General features: G+C 39.0%; 1 protein-coding gene and 1 pseudogene across 1 annotated transcript in view; one reads left to right on the forward strand and one right to left on the reverse strand.

The window, feature by feature from the left end:
- The window catches only part of Mipol1 (mirror-image polydactyly 1), a 226817-nt gene that overhangs the window by 28008 nt on the left and 179195 nt on the right, over window positions 1–19614 (forward strand). The window lies entirely within an intron of this gene.
- Window positions 13569–14874, reverse strand: Gm11025 (predicted gene 11025; annotated as a pseudogene).

Raw genomic sequence — 19614 nt, forward strand, 5'->3', positions numbered from 1 at the left:
CTTTGAGACAGGCTTTTTCATTGGCCTGCAGATCACCAGTTAAGCCAGATAGGCTGACCAGCAAGTCTCAGGGGTCTTCCTGTCTCAACCTCCCCAGTTCTGGAAATACAAGCTCCTGCTGCCACAGAGTAGCGATTTTTTATGGGGTCTGGAAATTGAACTTAGGTCCTCATGTTATCATGGTAAGCACTTTCCACATGAGCTGTCCAGTATGTTGCTTGCTTTTTGTTCCAGTAGGAACTGCAAACAGGTCTGAAAGATGTGAAATAACTACAAGGCAAGTAGTTATTGCTAAAAAGTAAGTAATTGAAGTAGTAGTTCATACAGTGTTCAATAGGTGTCACTGTTTCCCATGAAAATTTAAAATATGAACTTTGCTTCATTTTTTTGGGTATACCCTTTGTACACATTTTGGAAACTACAGATCTCGAATATGTAGCTTTCTAAATACCTGTGTACTTTCTGGATTCCACGTTTGTTGACTTGCCACAGCCTCTTCAATGTTCTCTCTGGTCCTTCCATGGTTTATCATATATCACCACTTGTAAGTTTTTGCCCTGGATCCTGTGGCTCTGTGCTTACTGCTTTTCCTGCATGGGTTCTGAGTTGAACAAAACAGAAAGAAATAGTTTGCATTATTCATCTGAGAGAACAGGTTAGGACAGATTTGCACAGGAATTTACATCACTGTTACAGGTAAGAAGTGACTTCAGGAGCAGTGGCGCCACTACTCAGAGAGAACATGCGAGAAGATTCAGTGGGAAATGCCAGGAAACTTCCTTATTTTGATCATAATCTTCCTCCCTAATTCTTTTCAGAGTCCCTACCTCCCTATCTACCCAGCATCATGCCTTCATGTTCTCCCTCCCTCCCTCCCGCCCTCCCTCCTGCCCTCCCTCGTTCTTTCTCTCTCTCTCTCTCAAGGGAAAAAACCATATTCCTTCCAAATACCAAATCAAACAAAAAGTGTATATGTGCACACACATAAACACACACTATATATGTATATATATATATACACATATGTATTTACATATACACACATATATGCACATATATAGTGTGTATATACATACATACACATACATAGACATATATACATACATACGTATATACATTTAAACAGGAATACAGGAATAAAACCAACAGCAACCATAAAAATCCATGAGTCGGGCTGGTGTGATGGCTCAGTGGGTAAGAGTACCCGACTGCTCTTCCAAAGGTCCAGTGTTCAAGTCCCAGCAACCATATGGTGGCTCACAACCATCCGTAATGAGATCTGACGCCCTCTTCTGGTGTGTCTGAAGACAGCTACAGTGTACTTACATATAAATAAATAAATCTTTAAAAAAAAATCCATGAAGTCTATTGTTGGCCATCTATTTCTGGGCATGAGGCCAGCCCTGGAGTGTAGTTGATATACCCAGTGACATACCAATAAAGAAGAATGGTTTTCTCTTTCCCATCCAGTATCAATTTGCAAATAGGAGTGATAATCACATCCCTTTTCAGTGCTGGGAGTTTTGTTGGTTTGCATCTGTGTAAGTCTTGTATGGGCTGTCCATTTCTCTGAGTATATATGTGAATTTCTCCTTTTGTGTTTGGAAGACACTGTTTCTTTGGAGTCCCTGGAGTCATTGACTACCTCTGGCTCTTAGAAGCTTTCTGCTTCCTTTGGTTCATAGATTCCCAAGCCTTGAGAAAATGGGTTTAAAGACATCCCATTTTGGGCTGAGTGTCCTCAAACTTATTACTCTCTCCATGTTGTCCAGTTGGTGGATCTCTGTGTTAATTACTGTACAAAAGGAAGCTTCTCTGATCAGAGTTGGGTCATGATACATGGGCATAGCAATATGCCATTAGGAGTCACTTTATAGTTATGTTCCTATAGTAGAATAATGGTAATAGGTTTTCTTCTAGGGACCATGACCTATCTAGGTTCTTGGCCACTTTAGTGGTTTCAGGTATGAGTGCCATGATATGGAACACTGTTATACCAGAATGTCTTACAGGAATGTTGTTACTGGAGGTCTTAAGGGTTGTAGCTGGACGATAGTGTTGATTACTCATCTCCTCTAGTAGGATCCAGACCACCTTGCAGCATCATGGACACTGGTCAATAGGACTGAAACTTCTAGTGGATACCAGTTCAATTTCTCTATGTTCAGTGCATAAGTAAGTGATATCTTCAGAAATAAGACTTTGCTAACCGAATCCAAGAACACATTAAAGCAATCATCCATCCTGACCAAGTAGGTTTTATTCCAGGGATGCAGGGATGGTTTAATATCTGAAAATCCATCAATGTAATCCATTATATAAAAAAACTCAAAGACAAAAACCACATGATCATCTCGTTAGATGCAGAAAAAGCATTTGACAAGATCCAACACCCATTCATGATAAAAGTCTTGGAAAGATCAGGAATTCAAGGCCCATACCTAAACATGATAAAAGCAATCTAGAGCAAACCAGTAGCCAACATCAAAGTAAATGGAGAGAAGCTGGAAGCAATCCCACTAAAATCAGGAACTAGACAAGGCTGCCCACTTTCTCCCTACCTCTTCAACATAGTACTTGAAGTATTAGCCAGAGCAATTCGACAATAAAAGGAGATCAAGGGGATACAAATTGGAAAAGAGGAAGTCAAAATATCACTTTTTGCAGATGATATGATAGTATATATAAGTGACCCTAAAAATTCCAACAGAGAACTCCTAAACCTGATAAACAGCTTTGGTGAAGTAGCTGGATATAAAATTAACTCAAACAAGTCAATGGCCTTTCTCTACACAAAGAATAAACAGGCTGAGAAAGAAATTAGGGAAACAACACCCTTCTCAATAGTCACAAATAATATAAAATATCTTGGTGTGACTCTAACTAAGGAAGTGAAAGATCTGTATGATAAAAACTTCAAGTCCCTGAAGAAAGAAATTAAAGAAGATCTCAGAAGATGGAAAGATCTCCCATGGGCATGGATTGGCAGGATCAACATTGTAAAAATGGCTATCTTGCCAAAAGCAATCTACAGATTCAATGCAATCCCCATCAAAATTCCAACTCAATTCTTCAACGAATTAGAAAGAGCAATCTGCAAATTCATCTGGAATAACAAAAAACCTAGGATAGCAAAAACTCTTCTCAAGGATAAAAGAACCTCTGGTGGAATCACCATGCCTGACCTAAAGCTTTACTACAGAGCAATTGTGATAAAAACTGCATGGTACTGGTATAGTGACAGACAAGTGGACCAATACATATAGAATAGAATAGAATTGAAGACCCAGAAATGATCCCACAGACCTATGGTCACTTGATCTTCGACAAGGGAGCTAAAACCATCCAGTGGAAGAAAGACAGCATTTTCAACAAATGGTGCTGGCACAACTGGTTGTTATCATGTAGAAGAATGCGAATCCATCCATACCTATCTCCTTGTACTAAGGTCAAATCTAAGTGGATCAAGGAACTTCACATAAAACCAGAGAACTGAAACTTATAGAGGAGAAAGTGGGGAAAAGCCTTGAAGATATGGGCTCAGGGGAAAAATTCCTGAATAGAACAGCAATGGCTTGTGCTGTAAGATCGAGAATTGACAAATGGGACCTCATGAAACTCCAAAGCTTCTGCAAGGCAAAAGACACCGTCAATAAGACAAAAAAGACCACCAACAGATTGGGAAAGGATCTTTACCTATCCTAAATCAGATAGGGGACTAATATCCAACATATATAAAGAACTCAAGGAGGTGGACTTCAGAAAATCAAATAACCCCATTAAAAAATGGGGCTCAGAACTGAACAAAGAATTCTCACCTGAGGAATACCGAATGGCAGAGAAGCACCTGAAAAAATGTTCAACATCCTTAATCATCAGGGAAATGCAAATCAAAACAACCCTGAGATTGCACCTCACACCAGTCAGAATGGCTAAGATCACAAATTCTGGTGACAGCAGATGCTGGCGAAGATGTGGAGAAAGAGGAACACTCCTCCATTGTTGGTGGGATTGCAGGCTTGTACAACCACTCTGGAAATCAGTCTGGCGGTTCCTCAGAAAATTGGACATAGTACTACCGGAGGATCCAGCAATACCTCTCCTGGGCATATATCCAGAAGATGTCCCAACCGGTAAGAAGGACACATGCTCCACTATGTTCATAGCAGCCTTATTTATAACAGCCAGAAGCTGGAAAGAACCCAGATGTCCCTCAACAGAGGAATGGATACAGAAAATGTGGTACATCTACACAATGGAGTACTACTCAGCTATTGAAAAGAATGAATTTATGAAATTCCTAGCCAAATGGATGGACCTGGAGGGCATCATCCTGAGTGAGGTAACACATTCACAAAGGAACTCACACAATATGTACTCACTGATAAGTGGATATTAGCCCAAAACCTAGGATACCCAAGATATAAGATACAATTTGCTAAACACATGAAACTCAAGAAGAATGAAGACTGAAGTGTGGACACTATGCCCCTCCTTAGAATTGGGAACAAAACACCCATGGAAGGAGTTACAGAGACAAAGTTTGGAGCTGAGACGAAAGGATGGACCATGCAGAGACTGCCATATCCAGGGATCCACCCCATAATCAGCTTCCAAACGCTGACACCATTGCTTACACTAGCAAGATTTTATCGAAAGGACCCAGATGTAGCTGTCACTTGTGAGACTATGCTGGGGCCTAGCAAACACAGAAGTGGATGCTCACAGTCAGCTAATGGATGGATCACAGGGCTCCCAATGGAGGAGCTAGAGAAAGAACCCAAGGAGCTAAAGGGATCTGCAACCCTATAGGTGGAACAACATTATGAACTAACCAGTACCCCGGAGCTCTTGACTCTAGCTGCATATGTATCAAAAGATGGCCTAGTCAGCCATCACTGGAAAGAGAGGCCTACTGGACATGCAAACTGTATATGCCCCAGTACAGGGGAACGCCAGGGCCAAAAAAATGGGAATGGGTGGGTAGGGAAGTGGGGGGGAGGGTATTGGGGAATTTTGGGATAGCATTGGAAATGTAATTGAGGAAAATATGTAATAAAAAATATTTAAAAAAAAAGAAATAAGACCTTATCATCAGGTTGTACAGAGTAACCAGTAGCCTTGGCAATATAGGCTTGGTTGTAGTCTGCATTTTAGGGAAGTGAGTCAGCTATTCAGCAAGCTCTAACCCATCATTCCTTTTTTTTTTCTTTTTTTGTTTGTTTGTTTTTGTTTTTGTTTTTTGGTTTTTTGAGACAGGGTTTCTCTGTATAGCCCTGGCCGTCCTGAAGCTCACTTTGTAGACCAGGGTGGCCTCGAACTCAGAAATCTGCCTGCCTCTGCCTCCTGAATGCCTGGATTAAAGGCATACACCACCATATGCCCGGCTAACCCATCATTCCTAACACTGAAAGTTTTAATTGGTGGCATTGATGCCTCGTTGGGGCATTCTCTCTCCATTATATTCCATTCATCATATATATATATATTTGGAGCTTCTACAGTGGAGGGATTTCTTTTCAAAAGGCCCTTTAGTGTCAGTGGTCCTGCTCCATATTCCCTACTTTGCTTTGCTCTACTATTTCCTTCCCTAGATAATCCTCCTATTCTAGTTTACTGCTTATAACACTATCTTCTATTTCTCCTTCTTTCCCACCTGTTCTCTTACTAGGTACCTAATCTCTGTCATCATTCTGTTTGAAACACATATTTCTAAAGCTTAAAAGTTAACATTCACATATTTGAGAAAACATGTACTATTTGTCTTTTGTGGTCTGAGTTACCCACTCAGGATGAGTGTTTCAAGCTGTATCTATTCATCTGGAAAAATCATAATTCAACTTTTCTTACATGTTGACTAATATTCCATTCTGTCAATGTACTACATTTTCGTTATCTATTCATTAGTTCGTGAAGACCTAGGCTGTTTCCAGTCTCTGGCTGTTATGAACAGAGCAGCAATGAACATGGATGAGTAAGTTCTGTATAATAAGATGTCCAGTGGATATATGCCCAAGGATGGTCTAGATGGATCTCAAGGTAGGTGGAGTTCCAAGTTTTATGTGGATCCACCACACTGATTTCCATAGTGGCTGTACTGGTTTGCACTCTCAACAGTAAAGAACACATGTCCTCCACCTTTCTTACATCCTCACTAGCATGTGCTGTCATGTTTTATTGATCTCAAAATAGTTTTAACTATTATTTCTCTGGTGCTTAAAGGTGTTAAGCATTTTGTTAAGGGTTTCTCAGTCATTTGTGTTTCATTTTTGGAAACTCTGTCTTGTGATATATCCTGTTTTAAAATTGTGTTATTATTACTATTCCTCTTTTGATGTTCAGAATTTTAGTTCTAAGATGTATAATTGGTAGGTTTTTTTCCTCATTCTGTAGGTTTCCTTTTCACTCAAATGATGATGTCTTTTGCCATACAGGAGCTTCATGAAATCTCATTTATTAATTGTTGGTCTTAATGCCTGTACTGTGGTATTCTATTCAGAAAGTCCTTTCCTGTGCCAATAACTTCTTTAGGTCTAATCCTTACTTTCACTTCTCTGAGATTCATACTGTCTGTTATGTGAGTGGCTTTTCTGCACAGCTCCTTTGAACTACTAGTCTGGAATAAAAAGGCTTATACATTTCTAGCTTATTATTTTGCTGATGCCTCTACTTAACCATGCATTTGTGTGTTTCATATCATTTGTCCTGTCTTTGCATTGATTGAGGAACCTGGTGCTCTCATTTCATTAGCAATTTGAAGATATAAAATGGGCATTTATCTCACACCTTAGTTTTCCACTGAGCCAATAACAGTGTGTATGTATTTATAAATTAGTATATACATACATATATTTTTATATATACATATATATATATATATATATATATTTTCATTAACTTATTTATTTATTCACTTTATATCTTGGTTGCAGCATCCCTTCACTCCCCAATCCCCCTCCCACAAGCCCCTCCCCTATTTCCCCCTTCTCCTCTGAGAATGGGAGGCCCCCTCCCGGGGTACCAACCCACAGTAGTCCTGCAGGACTGGGGACACTCTCTCCCACTGAGGTCAGGCAAGGCAGCCCAGTTAGGGGAACGTGATCCACAGGCAGGTAACCAAGTCTGGAATAGCCTCTGTTCCAGTTGTTGGGGGAACCTTAGATTTCTACTAAGCTAAAATTATGTATGTATGTATGTATGTATGCATGTGTGTATGTATGTGTATATGTATGTATATATATGTGTGTGTGTGTATATGCATGTGTGTATGTATGTGTATATGTATGTATATATATGTGTGTGTGTGTGTGTGTGTATGTGTGTGTGTGTATACTTAGTACTCAGTTTTCCCAGACCTTTCTGCTGGATTGTAGGATGATTCAAATGATCCAAAACTATTGACTGCTCAGATAGTCTCCAGAGGCTCAATGTACACATTCATCTTTAATATCACCCACTGACTGCAAGCTGCACTTGGCCAAAGACATCACTGTCCTCACAGTAGGCATGGTAGTTAATGATAAAAGATTGGTTCTCTGGTCAAAGGGAATAAAAAAAAAAACCTTATTTATAGCCTTCACTTGTAGTTTTATGTAAATGCTCTATCTGTGACTGATTGCTTAAAGAGATGGCACTGCCTATCTTCAAGTTTGAAAAGGCCATAGTGGCTTTTCTCAATTGGCTTCAATATCCCAGTTAGGGAATTTTATTGTTACAACAAATGGTCTGTTGTAGTTTGTGAGTGGGTCACAGGAATTATATCATGTATAGTAATCTGTACTGGGAAGTCCTATGGCCTCTCTCTTTGTCTCTGTCTGTCTCTCTCCTTCCCTTCCTCTTTCTCTCTCCCTTTCTTTCCTTCTCTCTTCTGCTCTCTGCGCCATATATGGACCTCAGTAAGCAGAGTGCTCGATACATAGGCGTGTGATCCACCATATCTGTTAGGGAGCCAGGGGTTAATGATCAATGTTTTTTAAGGTTGTGAATTGGCCTTCATTTGGATAAACTTCTGTACTTTTCCTCTAGTATGTATCTGTGTTATAAGTTATCTCTGCCAACTGTCTCTATAAGTCTATTTTTCTTACTGTAATAAAATACTTGAAGGTATGTACTTTAAAAAAAAAAATGAAGTATTGAAGGAGCCAGAGGGGTCAAGAACACCACAAGAAAATGTACAGAATCAACTAACCTTGAAGGAAGGAAGGAAGGAAGGAAGGAAGGAAGGAAGGAAGGAAGGAAAAAGGAAAGGAAAGGAAAGGAAAGGAAAGGAAAGGAAAGGAAAGGAAAGGAAAGGAAAGGAAAGGAAAGGAAAGGAAAGGAAGGGAAAGAATAACAATTTTTGGAGGCTAGTATTTCAGTTAGTACTGTACTAGTTCTGCATAGGGTCCTCTGCTGTATTACCTCATGGTAGATAACACCACAATGTGAAGAACACATGCAGCGATGAGTGATCACGGTGAAATAGGCAGCCAAAAAGAGTTGGGAGGAGTCAGGTTGTTCTTTCAATAATCCATGCCAGGAAATAAGCATTATTTTCCTAAGGTAGACCCTTAATGATCTAAAAACCTCCCACTGGGCCCTGCCTCTTTTTGTTTGTTTGTTTGTTTTGAGACAGGGTTTCTCTGTATAGCCCTGGCTGTCCTGGAACTCACTTTGTAGACCAGGCTGGCCTCGAACTCAGAAATCCTCCTGCCTCTGCCTCCCTAGTGCTGGGATTAAAGGCATGCTCCACCACGCCTGGCTTGGGCTCTGCCTCTTAAAGGTTCCACTGCCTTCCACCTTACTACCGTGGAGACTGAGCTTCTAACACAGGAGCCCTTGAGGGAAAAAGCACACCAGACCATATAATGACCTTATTTGAATGCGTGACAGACCCAGGACATGCTGAAATTTTATGAACTCAGAATTGCTTGGTGACCTTTGATAATAGGTACAGTTTCTGACTAGGCACAAGACAAGCTTGCTTATAATCCTAAAATGTACTGACATTTACATTAGACAGATTTTGGTTCTCTGCTGCTATCTTTCTGACAATATGCTGAAGTATAGTCATTGGTTTCTTTCCAAAGGCTCCCATCTTCATTCATGTGTCAGAAGTAAGGGTCCTTATAAAGGTTCTTGAATATGGAGATCATGATGTCATAGCCTGCATATGCCTAGAGGCATTACCTAAAAGATGATCCTTTTAAAACTCTGTCTTGATTAATAAACAGTAGTATGTATGTGTGTATATAAATGTATCTTTACAATTATTAACTTTTTGGTGACAGGGCCCCACGCTGTAGCAAGGAATATAGTAGAACGTATTGACCTTGAACACATGTCAGTTCTGCGTCAGCCTGAATGAATTACGACATCTAGTTTTTATAAACATTGCAATAAGTTTTAGAATTTTTGTTGCCTAGATTTGTTGTTATTGTTTGTATAAGCTTAGTAGCTATCAATTGATAAAAGGGTTTGAAAATTTGAAGCTGAACTGTATAGTCCCTATCACTCTATCACTCTGTTTATCATAAATATACATATTTATGATTCCTTTCTTTTTTATTTATTTATTTTATTTTTAATTTTTATTAATTAGGTATTTTCTTCATTTACATTTCCAATGCTACCCCATAAGTCCCCCAACCCCCCCCCACTCCCCCCCACTCCCACTTCTTGGCCCTGGTGTTCCCCTGTACTGAGGCATATAAAGTTTGTAAGACCAATGGGCCTTTCTTTCCACTGATGGCCGACTAGGTCATCTTCTAATACATATGCAGCTAGAGACACGAGCTCCGGGGGGGGTACTGGTTAGTTCATATTGTTCCACCTATAGGGTTGCAGATCCCTTTAGCTCTTTGGGTAATTTCTCTAGCTCCTCCATTGGGGGCCCTGTGATCCATCCAATAGCTGACTATGAGCATCCACTTATGTGTTTGCTAGGCCCCGGCATAGTCTCACAAGAGACAGCTATATCAGGGTCCTTTCAGCAAAATCTTGCTAGTGTATGCAATGGTGTCAGCGGTTGGAGGCTGATTATGGGATGGATCCCTGGATATGGCAGTCTCTAGATGGTCCATCCTTTTGTCTCAGCTCTAAACTGTGTCTCTGTAACTCCTTCCATGGGTGTTTTGTTCCCAATTCTAAGAAGGAGCAAGTGTCCACACTTTCGTCTTTGTTCTTGAGTTTCATGTGTTTTGCAAATTGTATCTTGTATCTTGGGTATTCATAACTTTATTAGTTAGCAATTATTGGACATATTTAAGAAACATATGGTTCTATAAAAGGAACCATTTAGAGAGAGGATGTCCTTTAAAATAAAATATGGAATATTTTGGATTCCTAAAGTTATGAGATGAACAGGTAATAAACTTGATGATGACTTACACTGTAAGTAATTAAGATGCTCTTCAAGGTGTAGCATGTGGCCTCTGAGTAACTTAGTGAGTGTAGTGGTTTGAGTAAGAATAGCTCTCATAGGCTTATATATTTGAATGCTTAGGCATTAGGGAGTGGCACTCTTTGAGAAGGATTAGGAGGTGTGGCCTTGTTGGAAGAAGTGCTTCACTAGGGGTAGGCTTTGAGGCATTAAGAAGCCCACACCAGGTCCAGTCCCTTGGCTTTGGATCAGGATGTAGCTCTTAGCTACTTCTCTGAGACCACAGTGGCTTGCCACCATGCTTCCTACCATGACGATAATAGAGTAAGACTCTGAAACTGTAAGCAGGCCCCCAATTAAATGTTTTCCTATACAAGACTTGCCAAGGCAATGATATCTCTTCAGAACCATCAGAACAATAAGTGAGACTGAGAAAAATGCTTGCTAAAGGTGACAGAGTATTTACCTCATTTGTCATATGCACTAGACATTGCTAATAACTTAAACATTATTTGATTGTTAAATCTAAGGTAGGGAGTAATTTCAAGATGTTTGAGTAAAATACATACATTCAACTAAAAACATTTTTTTTTTAGTTCCTTCTTGTTAAAATGAAATTTGTAGGCTTTTCTGTAAATGACATATGTTGTGAAATCCTGTGGGGTAGGTATGTCTATAGTATATTGCATGTGTATATCGCTTATTAGATATTCTAATATAAAATGAAATAATAAAAATGGCAGAAGAGAATGCTCATTGTTGATTCTGGAACAAATTGTTCAGTGAGTTTTTCTGGAAAGTGAATTCTATGCATTCTTATTTTTAAATACACAATTTGTTATGGAAGATTGCAAACTTAGCCAGAAATGATGAACATCATTTTACCAATTTTTAAAAGTCATCCTTTACGATTGTGGGTCCCAAAGTGGATAAGAACTCACAGGAAGATCAGCAGTCAGCTAACCTGGACCCTTGGGGCCCTCAGAGACTGAACCAACAACCAGAGAACATCCACGGGCTGGACCTAGGCCTGCCTTCTCACATGTAGCAAGTGTGCAGCTTGACCTTCATGTGGATCAGGAATAACTGGAATGGGTACTATCCCAAAAGCGATTGGCTGTCTGTGAGATATGTTCTTCTAGCTGGGCTGCCTTGTGTAGCCTCAGTGGGAGAAGATGCACCTAACTTTGCAGAGACTTGATGTACCAGGGTGGAGGGATACCGAGGGGGGCCCCCACTCAGATGAGAAGGGGGAGCAATGAGCAGAGTTTAAAGTGAATAAGGAAAAAACAAAATTCATCCTTTATGACCATGTTAACTAAACTAACACTCACTCTTTCTTTCTTTCTTTCTTTCTTTCTTTCTTTCTTTCTTTCTTCCTTCCTTCCTTCCTTCCTTCCTTCCTTCCTTCCTTCCTTCCTTTCTTCCTTCTTTCCTTCCTTCCTTCCTTCCTTCCTTCCTTCCTTCCTTCCTTCCTTCCTTCCTTCCTTCCTTCCTTCCTTCCTTCCTTCCTTTCTTTCTTTCTTTCTTTCTTTCTTTCTTTCTTTCTTTCTTTCTTCTTAATTAGATATTTTCTTTATTTGCATTTCAAATGTTATCCCCTTTCCTAGTTTCCCTTTCAAAAATCCACTATCCCCTCCCCCCTCCCCATGCTCCCCAACCCATCCACTCCCATTCCTGGTCCTGGCATTCCCCTATACTGGGGCATAGATCTAGAATTTTATTGAGTATTTTTGCATCGATATTCATAAGGGAAATTGGTCTGAAGTTCTCTTTCTTTGTTGGATCTTTGTGTAGTTTAGGTACAAGTGTAATTATGGCACCATAGAACGAATTGTGGAAATGTTCCTTCTGTTTCTATTTTGTGGAATCATTTGAGGAGAATTGGAATTGGGTCTTCTTTGAAGGTCTGATAGAATTCTGCACTAAATTCATCTGCTCCTGGGCTTTTTTTTTTTGGTTGGAGACTTTTAATAACTGCTGCTATTTCTTGAGGGGTTATGGGACTGTTTAGATGGTTTATCTGATCCTGATTTAACTTGGGCACCTGGTCTAGAAAATTGTCTATTTCATTCAGATTTTCTAGTTTTGTTGAGTATAGGCTTTTATAGTAGGATCTGATGATTTTTTTGAATTTCCTCACTTTCTGTTGTTATGTCTTCCTTTTCATTTCTGATTTTATTAATTTGGATACTGACTCTGTGCCCTCTGGTTAGTCTGGCTAAGGGTTTATCTATCTTGTTGATTTTCTCAAAGAACCAGCTCCTGGTTTGGTTGATTCTTTGTGTAGTTTTTTGTTTCTACTTGGTTAATTTCAGGCCTGAGTTTGCTTATTTCCTGCAGTCTGCTCCTCTTGGGTGTATTTACTTCTTTTTTTTTTATTGTTAGAAATTTTCCTTATTTACATTTCAAATGCTATCCTGAAAGTTCCCTATACCCTCCCCCCCCCACCCTGCTCCCCTACCCACCCACTCCCACTTCTTGGCCCTGGCGTTCCCCTGTACTGGGGAATATAAAGTTTACAATAGCAAGGGGCCCCTCTTCCCAATGATGGCCAACTAGGCCATCTTCTGCTACATATGCAACTAGAGCATGAGCTCTGGGGGTAGAGCTTTCAGGTGTGCTGTCAAGCTGCTAGTGTATGCTCTCTCCACTTTCTTTTTGGAGGCACCCAGAACTATGTATGAGTTTTCCTCTTAGCACTACTTTCATTGTGTCCCATAAGATTTGACATGATGTGATGTGCTTTCATTTTTTCATTAAATTCTAAAAAGTCTGTAATTTCTTTCTTTATTTCTTCCTTGATTGAGTTATCACTGAGTAGAGTGTTGTTCAGCTTCCATGTGTATGTGTGCTTTCCACTGTTTATGTTGTTATTGAAGACCAGCCTTCATCTGTGGTGATCTGATAGGATTCATGGGATAATTTCAATCTTCTTGTATCTGTTGAGGCCTGTTTTGTGACTGGTTATATGGTCAATTTTGGAGAAGGTACCATGAGGTGCTGAGAAGAAGGTATATTCTTTTGTTTTACAATAAAATGTTTATATATATATGAAATTCATTTGTTTTGTAACTTCTGTTAGTTTTACTGGGTCTCTGTTTAGTTTCTGTTTTCATGATCTGTTCATTGCTGAAAGTAGGGTGTTGAAGTCTCCCACTATTATTGTGTGAGGTGCAATGTGTTCTTTGAGTTTTGGTAAAGTTTCTTTTATGAATAGAAATATTTGTATCAGCAATGCTTTCCTTAAGCATCTGGATGTTCGTCATTGCAAGACTGTTTCAATAGGTTTTAGTTATTAACTATATCTTACAAAAGCCAGTCTACTCATACATTTATCTTCCCAATGAGGAAGAAACAATGTCCCTCATTGTAGTTTCCTGCAAGTGTCACATTGATGCTTACAACAAAAACAGCTGTGATCAGGCATAGCACACTTACACTACTGCACACATGGGAAATCTGCAAGGGAAACAAAAACAAACAAAACTGAACATTCTGCAATAGGAAAAGCTTTGGAGGTAACATCCCCCAGAAAAGGCACATTGCAGAATATTCCTGATCATAGCTCAGACAGACGTGCAGGGGGTCGAGATCAAGGTGTTTGTCTCAGGCAGAACTTTCACGCTCCTTTAGACCTAGCTCCACGTTGGAAGGAAGAAAAGAAATGAAGACCTCACAACTCACTGAGAGGAGGATGTCCTCTTTGGAAAGCTTCTGTCAAGTAGTGTGCTCTGGGTGGACGAAACTGCCAGGCTTCCAGGTGTGCAAATTCTTTTAAGATGTTCTGTCAGCTGGCAACTCCACCAAAGGCTAACTAAAACCCTTTAGAAAATGCTGAGCAAATCCTTCAGAAGCATCCAGGGAGCATTCAGAAGGAGTCCATGGGAGGTATGTAGGAGAAGCTGAGAAAGGCTTCTGCAGCCTCCTTCCCTCTGGCTGTGACAAGGATGCTGTCAGGGGATCTGCTGATGGAGCTTGGGACCGACTCATCAGTAACCTCGGGACTGAAGTGCTGAAGGTAACTGGACCTGCTCACATTTGGGTTAAATGGTTGTGTAATCTTATTAATGGAGTCATCCCAGTTAATTAAAGAGAAGAAAATATGACTCTTAATCTCCATAAAGTCACCCATGGCACTCAGCCCCTTGGTCCAGTCCTTCTGCAGGAGGCCTTCCAGTAGGTGCGTTGCTGAGTTTGTAATTTTTGGTTTCAACTGGAGAGGCTTGTTCAGAATGTTGCCATACATCTCAGCCGTGTTCCGGCTATGAAACCGAGGCAAGCCACAGAGCACCTCATGCAAGACAGCCACAAGGCACCGCCAGTCCACCGTCCCATCACACAGCGGCTTATGGAGGACCTCAGAAGCAAAGTACTCAAGCGTGCCACGGAAGGTGGATGCTGCCCCTTGTGCTTGGTATTCTCCCTGAAGAGCCCATAGTCAGTGAGGACGATGTGTCCCTGGGAGTCTGAGAGACTATTCTCTGGCTTTAAGTTTCTATAAACGATGGTTAATTGAGACTGCTGGTTCTCCTACAGAGTCACCCTTCTTCTCAGCTTCTACTAGGTTTTCCCTAATCCAACCACAGGGATCAGCAGCTTCTGTTTTCTTATTTGTAGTTTTATAAGTGATTTTCTTACAGAACTCAAAATGTCAAGTTATTAATACAAGAAAGTATTTTGTAGCAATTATTATATTTCACAAATTTGCACATTATATGAATTAAATTTCCAGAATGATGTAACATACTCTTTTTAAAATGAAAGACTGCAGTGTGCTAGAAGAGAAAGGTGTCTTTTTAAAATAGCATATAAATATATATTAGCTTTAATATAATTTGTGTAGCAACAATATCAATAATAATTTAATAGTTTACCTTACTGGCATGATAAATATCTCTACTTTACATTCAACCAATAATGTGTATAAATCAGCTGGGCCATACCACACAATATCCTAACATGATGGAGGAAAGAGTCACAAGACTATCCTAGAGGAGAAGCTTCATACAGGTGATGGCTGCTAAAAGGAGAAAAAATTCAGTTTATGTCATTACATGATAAGGTATTAGATTTGTCCCCATGAGCATATGGGCTACATTAATTGTACTCAATTCTTTATAAATAAAACACGAAGACATCCCATAATCAGCTTCCAAACGCTGACACCATTGTATACACTAGCAAGATTTTGCTGAAAGGACCCAGATATAACTGTCTCTTGTGAGAATATGCCGGGGCCTAGCAAACACAGAAGTGGATGATCACAGTCAGCTATTGGATGGATCATAGGGCCCCCAATGGAGGAGCTAGAGAAATTACCCAAGGAGCTAAAGGGAACTGCAACCCTATAGGTGGAACAACAATATGAACTAACCAGTACCCCGGAGCTCTTGACTCTAGCTGCATATGTATCAAAAGATGGCCTAGTCGGCCATCACTGGAAAGAGAGGCCCATTGGACTTGCAAACTTTATATGCCCCAGTACAGGGGAACCCCAGGGCCAAAAACGGGGAGTGGGTGGGTAGGGGATTGGGGGGGTGGGTATGGGGGACTTTTGGGATAGCATTGAAAATGTAAATGAGGAAAATACCTAATAAATAAATAAATAAAAACACGAAGAACTTGAAAAAATAGCATATATTAATTAGTTTATTAAATACTTTTTCTGGATTCTGTACAATTGTATTCCTTAATTTTGTAGGTAATATTTTAAATTCAGTTAATTTTCTAATTTGAGATAGTTTTTGAAAATTAAAAAAAGTTTTGATTGAAAGTGTACATCTCTGTCCTAAGAAACACCTTTTTAAAGGCTTGTTTCTTTATGTATTTGGGTACTTTGTATGCATGTATATCTGCACACCAGAGGACAACATCAGACAGGTGTCGGCTGCCATGTGGGTGCTGGGAATTGAACTCAGGTCCTTTTGGAAGAGCAGTGAGTGCTCTTAACCACTGAATCATCTCTCTAGCCCCAAAAACTCTTTATAGTTTGGTAAAACAGAGATATCATAACAAATTTAATTTGTAATTACATTTTCTTTCTTCTTCTTCTTCTTCAAAAAAAAAAAAAACCCTTATAGGTTGACCTCTTATTTATGGTTTTCCTTGCCACATTGATTATTTTAATCTTAGCTATAGAATAACTATTTTAGGATTATATACGTACTTTTTATTAATGGAATAGTTTGTTAGCTTATTAAGTTGACTCTAAAAATTACTCAAGGTTGTTGTAGTTTCTCTGAAATATGGATGGTATTAGCTGCAACCTTGTTGTTATTATATAAGAAATTCAAGCTATAATCCAGATAGTTATTTTAGTATATTTAAATCTTGTTTCTAGCAGTTGTATTCCATTAATTTAGAAGCTTTACAATTGACACTGTCAAATGCATAGCTTGCATGCACCACTGCTTATTAGAAACAAGTTGGTTATGCTGTCTTTGGGACTTACTTAACTAAACACTATGAGTTATGGAGCTGTTCACGTGTTCAAGACTGAGTTTAACTCTTTGTATTAGTCAGCACTGTACCTATTCTCATAAACATGCCTCTGCTAATGTTTTTCTCGGTAACAGTTTATAGTTAACCTTTTAAAACTATGGAGTATTAAGTGGGTTTTTTTTCAGTGATAGAAAACTAGTTATTAATGTGATGTAGAGTCATTTGGATACTCTCTATGCTTAGTTTTAAAATTTATTTTAGAAGGATTTCTCTGGTAGCTGTTTTACTTGATTTCAAGTGGCTGTGCTTAACAATTGTCATTAGAGATTGATTTGACTTGCTCTAATGCTTTTTACCTTTGCTATGCCAAGAACTCCAGTTGGTTGTGTGGCAATGTAAGCTTTTGTGTGCAGGAGTATGCCATTGCATCAGAACTTGGCACTCACATGAATCTTAAGAAAACAGGCTGTTTGTTCCCCCAAGAAACTATTCTATAAGCTGGCTGTTTTTATAGTCTGTTCTGTTGTAGATTAAGTGATTTAGTTTAGTTTGGCTTGGGGCAAAACGTTTCAGGATATTTTATAAAATCCTGGTATATGATTAGCCCTCTGAAAATAATACTAGTTTTAAAGTTTTGCTTTTTTTTTTTTTTTTTTAATCACTGGGCTGTGCCATGTTATGTATTCTCAAGTGTTATTTGTAACTTGGATTAGTTATATTTCAAAACGGCATATGTTCATCTTCTTTGTAAATTTTGAAAATGTAGAACAGTAGATGTTCATTTTTTTTCCCTAATTTGATGACCTGTCATGACTATTGGGGTTGCTCAGAGAGGGGAGGGGTGTTAGAGGAGTGAATGAGTTTGAGTGAATGCATGGGATTGAGAGTGTAAGGAATTGGCACGTGGCTTTATGAATGCTGACAAGTCACACGATTTGCAGTTCCCTGGTAAGTATGGAGGCCCTGTAGCATAGTTCCATCCCCAGTCTGTAGGCCCGAGAACCAGGGGCCCTTATGGTGTAGTTCCGAGTATGAAGCCCAGCATCCTTGACCAAACAAAGCTAGCACTGAGTGTGAAGACTGTTGCCGTCTGAAGACAGTCAGACAGTTTTCTCTCTGCAGGCCTTTTGTTTTGTTCTGCAGGTCTTCCACTGACTGACTGTACAGCCCACTAATAAGGAAGGGCAGTCTATTTTACCAAGTCTGTTGATTTCAGATGTCGGACTTATCCAGATACATACTCAGGACATATTCCTTGATTAAGCAGCCGATATCTAGCCAAGTTGACAGATACAGTCTTTATCACAATGGCTTTACTGATAGGAAGTAGTCTTAAAAAAAAAAAAAAAGAAAAGAAACTTGTTATGACTAAAGTAACATACTTAAGAGGAATTATATGATGTAGCAAAATAGTCATAATGTAGAATAATTTATTTTCATTATACATTTTAAAACTTTCGACTCCTGAATTCTGAGGAGAGGTTTCTTGTTGGTCCAAGAAATACAATTTTAAGAAACAGTTGTGTCAGACATGTTGATATATCCTTTTAAATGAGCCTGTGATCCCTCTGCTCAGGGGCCTAAGCCAGAAAGACTTGAATTTGAAACCATCCTGCTCTATGTAGAGTTCAAGGACAGCATGCTGAAAAGATCCAAGGGATGGTATGTAGCATCAATACCGTGCCTATGTGCAAGGCCCTAGACGTATTCTTCAGGCCTGTAATACAAACTTGGTTAAATGCCAGGAACCCCTACCATACATAGGTATTAATATATTTTGAGCTTTTTCATATACATAACCCAAGCAAGCAAATAACGGTAACAAACTGTAAGTACAAAAGGCTGGTTGGGCAATAATGTTTTCAGTGTTTCAAGAGAGTCATTAAAGATAGCTTCCTTTCTATTTGTATTGGCTCTCTCTGGTGGAATGTGATGCCTTAATGGTTCCCAGGCAAATCACAGAGTTACTTATAAATATTTAAATTTTAAATAAAAATGAAGACACACAGTAAAATAACATTATACTTACAGATATGAACATTTCTTTCTCTGATTGTCACCATCTCTGTCTAACTCTAAGATCTTTTCTGTAGATAATTAATTCACAGCAAGTAATTTCATTTGTGTCCATTTTAAAGAAAAATACAGTACCTATTTAAGCATATTCAAATATAAATATATTTAAAATTTTTTGTTTTTCATGTATCCATATACTATTTGTCTGTATTGTTTTGACAAAGAATATATTTCTTTTCTTTTTTTAAAGCACATATAAAACTTTTTCCTTTAGTCTCCCAGAAGGAAATATTGATATAACAGTCACCAAGTTCTACCTTTATTCAAAAGATTAAAACAAAACAGAAAGACACAATGTAGCCCCAACCTCTTCTAGCTTTATTCTTCTTTTGAGCAGAATCTGGTTCCTAGTATATAACTGTTAACAGTATTTTTTAGAAGAATCTTCCATATATTATATGTATAGCTCTTATGTTTATGGTATAAACCTTACAGATTGAATATGTCATAGTTGGATCACATTTTATTTGACCAGTTCTTTGTTGATGGAAATTCATGCTCGTTCCAGTTCCATTTGCCTTCTTTCCACCCTGCAACTGTTCATCACATACCGAGTGCTTATTGCACATTCTCCAAGACTGCAGAGATGCAGACACATCAGGGGTCTGTTTCTGTGTAACAGCCATGTATAAAGCTGTTGAGAAATATCAGAAACAAAGACAGAAAACCTACCTAAATTAGCTTCATAGAGACAGCAGCGTAGGTAATTTAATCTTTGGATAAGATGGCTAGAC

Source organism: Mus musculus, chromosome 12 (assembly GCF_000001635.26).
Source record: "Mus musculus strain C57BL/6J chromosome 12, GRCm38.p6 C57BL/6J".
Lineage (NCBI taxonomy): Eukaryota > Metazoa > Chordata > Mammalia > Rodentia > Muridae > Mus > Mus musculus.